Raw genomic sequence first — 6552 nt, 5'->3', positions numbered from 1 at the left:
CACGTTTCTTGCACCCCTGACGTTGCGCCCCCCACACCCCTCCCTCCCGGCAGTGACCAATCTGAGGAAGGCTCTACGCACAGCCTCTTGACGGATACCAAAACCGTTTCTGACGCCGACGCACCTCCCCAAAGAACGGGGAAATCTAAGCGGGCGGCACGGAAGCAGAGTGAGGAGGAGATACGCACTCTGGAAAAGAAACTGCAGCGCACCATAAAGCAGATCCGAAAAGACGGCAGTGACCGCGGCAGCACAGATGAAATGGGTTCCGTCGCCCGCCACGTGGGGGAGGCCGATATGGACATGCATGTCGACCGTCCGAGTCCTGAGCTCATGGATACTGGCCATCAGCATACGCCATCCGAAAAGTCTTGGGCTGAGGACAGTGAATAAAACGGACCCTTCCTATCCCCACCATGCAAGATTACACACTTGCCACAGTTAATTTAAATCGGATCGCATCCGATGTCAAACTTAAATGTTTGACCGACTCTCTACATGCAGCAGATATCGATATAGTTTTTTTCCAAGAAGTTGTGTCACCCAAGGTTAGAGAAATACCTGGGTATGATGCCATATTAAATCTAGGCACTGAGACGGGAACTGCGATTTTATTCAAAGCTGGCATCGCTTACCAACCTACAGCGATCTTAGAAACGGGACGCGGCATTGCCGCCCAATTACAGGATTTGCTTCTCCTGAACGTGTACGCCCCGACAGGGTCCGCTGGCAGACGGGACAGAAGTGATTTTTTTAGGGCTGAAGTTGTGCCATTATTGACAAACGTTCGTCTGAAGATCATCCTGGGTGGGGATTTTAACTGCGTTTTGCGCAAAGCAGATCAACGTCCGAATTTTAATTTTTGTCCCGAGCTACTAATGTTAACAGATGGACTGCATTTAAAAGATAGTTGGTGTCACCATCGACCACACACGATGGGATATACCTATGTGAGCGCTGCCTCTTCCAGCCGTCTGGATAGGTTTTATGTTTCTCAAGATCTTTTAAATACCATTCGTGATTGTGAACTATGGCCGCTCAGTTTTAGTGACCACTCCGCATACCACGTAACGTTACGGCATTTGCGACAGAAGACATTTTTGGGACGCGGCACGTGGCAGCTGAATGTCTCGCTGCTAGAAGAAGCGGACTTACGGCGTTGCCTCGTTGCCACGTGGCAGCAGTGCCTCCAGAGGCAAGCTCGGTATAGGGAGCGCATTCTTTGGTGGACGGATTTTGTTAAGCCGCGGATTAGGAAATGTCTTTGCCAGTTTGCCAGGACCAGGGCTTACTGGAGGAAACAGTCTCTAGAATTTTATTTCCTCGGTTTACGCCAGCTGTACAGCGATCCCTCCGCATTGTCCGACAACCTGATCCGCATCAAGCGTATCAAAGCAAAACTTACAGCTTTAGTTCGTGAAGCACTTGTTGGTAATCGGGTACGATCGCGGTCTTCTGATGACGTTTCCCACGAGTCCACATCGTTATTCCATATCATACGGGAAAAGAAAAGTGGTAAACAAAAACTTATTGCTCATCTTACGGATGCTGGGGGGCATCTGTACAATGAGCAGGGTGCTATCAAGGCGTATGTCTTCAATTATTTTCGAGAACATTATTCCGAGTCAGATACCGATCTATCGGCGGAGGATGATTTTTAACCGACATCGCCTCCACAGTGGATCAGGATGATAACGCTGATCTCTTGGCCAATGTCACCAACTCTGAAGTTAAGTCCATTATTGCGTGCGCTGCCAAGAACAAAGCTGCCGGAGTAGACGGCTTACCGGTCGAATTTTATTCACGGTATTGGGATGTGATCGGCGACGAATTGACCCGAATGTACCATGAATTGCTCTCGCATGCTGCCTTCCCCCCGCAGTTCACGCAAGGAATGGTTGTCCTGGTTCCTAAGACATCAAATCCGTCTATGTTAAATGATTTTCGGCCCATTACGTTGTTTAACTCCGATTTCAAGATCTTGACTAGGATTATAAGCAACAGGCTTAAAAGTGCTTCTTGGCAAAGTACTTGGCCCTTATCAGACGAGTGCAGTCAGTGGTCGATCTATGTTAAATGCCCTGTGTGAATATCGTGACCTGGCTTATTTAACTTGGATTACCAACACTGATTTGGCGTTACTGTTTCTCGCCTTCGATAAGGCGTTTGACAGAATTAATCACGGATTTTTATTGCGCACAATGAGTAAAATGGGATTCAGTCAGCGTTTTCGACAGCTTATTAAGAAATGTATCTGCGGAACGTCTTCACGCGTGAAGGTTAACGGCCAGTTAACCGCCCCTGTGCCTATACGACAAGCAGTACGACAAGGGTGCCCCCTTTCCATGACTTTATTCTCGATTGCTATAGAGCCACTTCTTAAAAAGTTTTACATAACTTTACATGGGTTGCAAACGTTAAACAACAAAACGGTCTGCCACGCCTATGCCGCCGATATCAGTGTGATTATTACTACCACCGAAGAGCTGGGGTCAGTTCGTCGGATTGTCCATCAGTACTCTGTCGCTTGTGGCGCCAGACTTAATGAGCGAAAGTCCAAAATCACGCCGTTGGGTCGTAATCCAAACGCCATCGATATTTCTTGGTTGGAGAAGACCGAACATCTGTGGCATTTAGGCCTGGTTATATCACCACATCCCCAGGCAATGCTCAACGCGAATTGGGAACGCAAGCTTACCATCTTACGTGCGGTGATCAAAGAACATAACATGCGGTCTTTAGACCGGATGCAGAGGGCACAGTTTATTAATAGTTACGTTTTCAGTAAGCTCTATCATACTGCCGCTGTTTTACCAATCCCAACAGCCATTGCGAAAAAATTTTTAGCACTTGCTTGCTGGTATGTCTGGGGAGGGAACATCTTTAAAGTTTCCTTTAAAGCTACCTCGTTACTTCGTTCCCGAGGTGGCTTAGGCGTCAAAGACGTTGAATCCCATTTGTGGCTACTTTTTTAACTCGTACTTCCCGCATACTACACAGTAACCAAAATAGCCTTACGGAACAGCTTTTCAAGACCTTACGTCCAAAGGAGTTGTCTGCGCCAACGTATGTGGGACACATTCATCCTGAGCTCAGCTATGTCTGGCGATATTATGTGGAGCTCAGCTATGTTCAGGATAACCCGCATCCTTTCCACACGACGGAGATCTATCGTGCTCTTACTGAACGGCAGCTGAATAACCCAATTGAGAAGAAACATTTAGGCATAAACTATAGAAATATATGGAAGAACATTAGTTATCCGTTCCTTCGTTCCAGAGTTCGATCTGTTTGGTATGACGCTGTCAATAAGGTGATTCCCACTGGAGAGAAATTGCACAAAATCAAGCTGCGGCCAACCCCGTTTTGTGCCAAGTGTAACCTAGTGGAAACCCTGCCGCATCTCTTTCACTGCAGGGATCAAACACAGATATGGCAGTGGACACGAAAGAAACTCGCTGTCATTAATAGGACGTCGGATACTTCCATTCAACTTCAAGACGCGCTCCGACCAGACTGGCAGCTTTATCCTCAATCTAAGAATAATAGTTATGTCTGGCTCATGGGCCAGTTCGTCTATTACATGCTCGTCCATACAACGGCAACGCTACACGATTATCAGATGTACCTCATCGAAGAGTACTATGCGATTAAGAAATTGCGACAGTATAAAGACCAGTTCCAATATTTTCTCACTATTGCTTTAAGTGATGGAAGAATTTAAGTTTCTAAATCCATTGGGCGGAGTTTTTCTTTTTTTTCACTACTTTGTTATTATTGTTATTGTTTCCATGGATTGGTCTGCTCCGCACCGTCAGATGTGGGTGATTTGCATCATGGATCAATAGACGGTACAGAGTACATCGTGCACTCGGCCTCGAACATTTAATTGTATTTTGGTGTTCCTTTTCGTTTTGCAATGAAAGCACTTTACTTTTGGTTCCGCAGTGCGACACCCAGAAGAGGATCCTCATTTGTTTACTTTCATTTCGCATTATCTTTCATCAAAGCTGCACAAAGATTTAGTAAGAACCAGAAGTTTTCTGCATCTTCTATTATTCCTATCAAGAGGACTTATAATACGGGAAATGGTTGTTTGGCATGTCCCTGCTCTATGGTGCCCCCACGTTACCAGCGCGCATCTTCAAACGCATAGCATGCTCAAGGTACGTTCGATTCCGAATGCACAAAGAGTGTGGTCTTGTTTCCCAGTTTATATTTGGTCGTTCTCGTAAGAGGTTGAAAGTAACGAATGGGTGGGAAAGAGCAAGGGGCAGCGGCTGTGTAGAACGAAAACACAATTCCTCAGGGGTGTGAGCGTTTCGAGATGAGTCGTATATAAGTTATACTAAGTCGTCAGTGACCGTGTGGCCTAATGGATAAGGCGTCGGACTTCGGATCCGAAAATTGCACTTTCGAATCCTGTCACGGTTGTGTTTTTCCAGTTCTGAAAAAGAAACATACCGTTTTAGTGTAGCAATTGTGCTGTACAAAAACCGTCTGAATGTTGCTGTTGACCATTTCCTGCTTGGAGATGTTCTTGAGCTTGAAACACACACAACAAGACCGATGTTAACTAGCGAAATGGTCTTGCCAGCACGGTAGCTCAGCGTGTTCGGTCAGTGTTAGCTGCCCTCTGTAATAAAAAAACAGCTGAGTTAAGGGGTCAACGACGAACTAAAACGGACGTCTTACGACGGCCGCCACTAGCAGATGAAACGAACAATATGAGATTTTTGCCGGCACGTTAGCTCAGAGTGTTCGGTCAGAGGGTTACGTACCCTCTGTCATAAAAAAAAAAAAAAAAAAAACTGAATTGATCGATCATCAATGAACTTCATCGGATGTCTTACAACGTCCGCCCCGAGCAGATACAACAAAGAAAAGCGCACAAAATGAGATTTTAAAAAAAAAAAAAAGAGGATAAGGCGTCGGACTTCGGATCCGAAGACTGCAGGTTTGAATTCTGTCACGGTCGTGTTTTTCCAGTTGTGAAAAAGAAACATACCGTTTTAATGTAGCAATTGAGCAGTACGAAACCGTATGAATGTTGCTGTTGACCATTTCCTGCTTGGAGATGTTCTTCAGCTTGAAACACACACAACAAGACCGGTGTTAACTAGCGAAATGGTCGGCAGAGTGCCGTCGCCGCGAGTTTTGACTGGCACTTGTACATCTAAGACAACGTCGGAAAGTAACTCGTTCGGCTTATGAGTCACATCCAGTATGTGTGTTAATTTTGACGCCACTAGCTCTGCAGGTTTTCATGCAATTCCTTTACCTCTCAGAAATGATTATGAAATAAAATTGAAGAACGTGACGAGTGTGACGTTAGGAACACATTAGGCAGCATGGAGAGATTCTGTATGGGACCACCCAACCCAAACGAGTACTGTGTGACGTGGTACCCGGCATGTATTCACAGAGGCAGCCCGGCTAGCTCAGTCGCTAGAGTATGAGGCTTTTAATCTCAGGGTCGTGGGTTCGAGCCCCACGCTGGGCGGAACGGAATTTTGTTCCGCTGCAGATGTAAATTACCATTTTTCTGATTAACGTGAATTAATGGAAATAGCAACTTTAAACTTTGCCTAGGTCTCCGTCAGTCGCAAGGAAACTGTATTTGAAGGTGAAGGTGATTTTGTAGACATGTTTGAAAGACATGTTCTGAAATGCAAGTGGTGTTGGTTGGAGATCACAGCGGTTACGTGTCAGATGTGTAGCCAAGCAGTAATGGGTAGCCATAGCTGCAAATATTAGTCGGTAATATGAAGTGTTATCAGCTGAAGACTGATTATCCAGACGACCGTAAGGACGAAGTACGCAAAAGTACCGCTAGCCCGCGCATCTTTAGCTCAGTGGATTAATTTTCCCTTTTCCTTTCACTTCTTTGTCGTTTTTCTGTTACCACAGGGCAATGGAGCCACGATAATTTTCAGTTATAATCTCCTTCATATAGATGATTGTAGATTAAAAAAAAAGTGGCAGAGCACTGGTGTGGTAAACCAGGGGTCGTGAGTTCAATCCTCAGAGGAGGGGAAAAAAAGATAAAAAGAAAAAAAAGTGGCTAGGATACCTTGCTCCCACCCAGGAGGCCCGGGTTCGATTCCCGGTACCGGAAATTCGCGTTGAAGAAAATGGATAAGGCATCGGTCTCCTAAACTGGGGATTGTGGGTTCGAGTCCCACCAGAGGTACACGTTTTACTCACTGGGGCAAAATCATTCTCACCACATCAAAAAAAAAAAAAAAAAAAAAAAAAAAAAAGGTTGCAGAACACTGGTCTAGTAAACCAGGGGTCATGAGTTCGATTCTCACAGGAGGCAGACGAATTTTGGATATCAGTTGTGCGTCGTGGCCGTATAGCAAACAGTAATTGGGATGACGAACAATTAGCGACAGGCGTTTTATTAAGAATTACTCTCAGATGTGATTAAGGCGAATGGCGCAGATAAAGCATTTGTCAAAGCGGTACAGCATAATGTGGGACGAGGCAGTAGATGTATTTTTCATATATCTCAGAGTGTCTCTCGGTCGTCGTCGTCGCCGCCGCTTC

The 6552-nt window shown here is 45.6% G+C and overlaps 1 non-coding gene across 1 annotated transcript; it reads left to right on the top strand.

Annotated features, from left to right (window-relative positions):
• Nucleotides 1-5430: 5430 nt before the first annotated feature.
• Nucleotides 5431-5503, top strand: Trnak-uuu (transfer RNA lysine (anticodon UUU)). Its single transcript has one exon. It is a non-coding gene; the product is annotated as a tRNA-Lys (tRNA).
• Nucleotides 5504-6552: the final 1049 nt, after the last annotated feature.

This window comes from Schistocerca gregaria, chromosome 8 (genome assembly GCF_023897955.1).
Source record: "Schistocerca gregaria isolate iqSchGreg1 chromosome 8, iqSchGreg1.2, whole genome shotgun sequence".
NCBI lineage: Eukaryota > Metazoa > Arthropoda > Insecta > Orthoptera > Acrididae > Schistocerca > Schistocerca gregaria.
The sequence above is the reverse complement of the archived record's forward strand: the minus strand, read 5'-3'. Positions and strand labels throughout refer to the sequence as shown.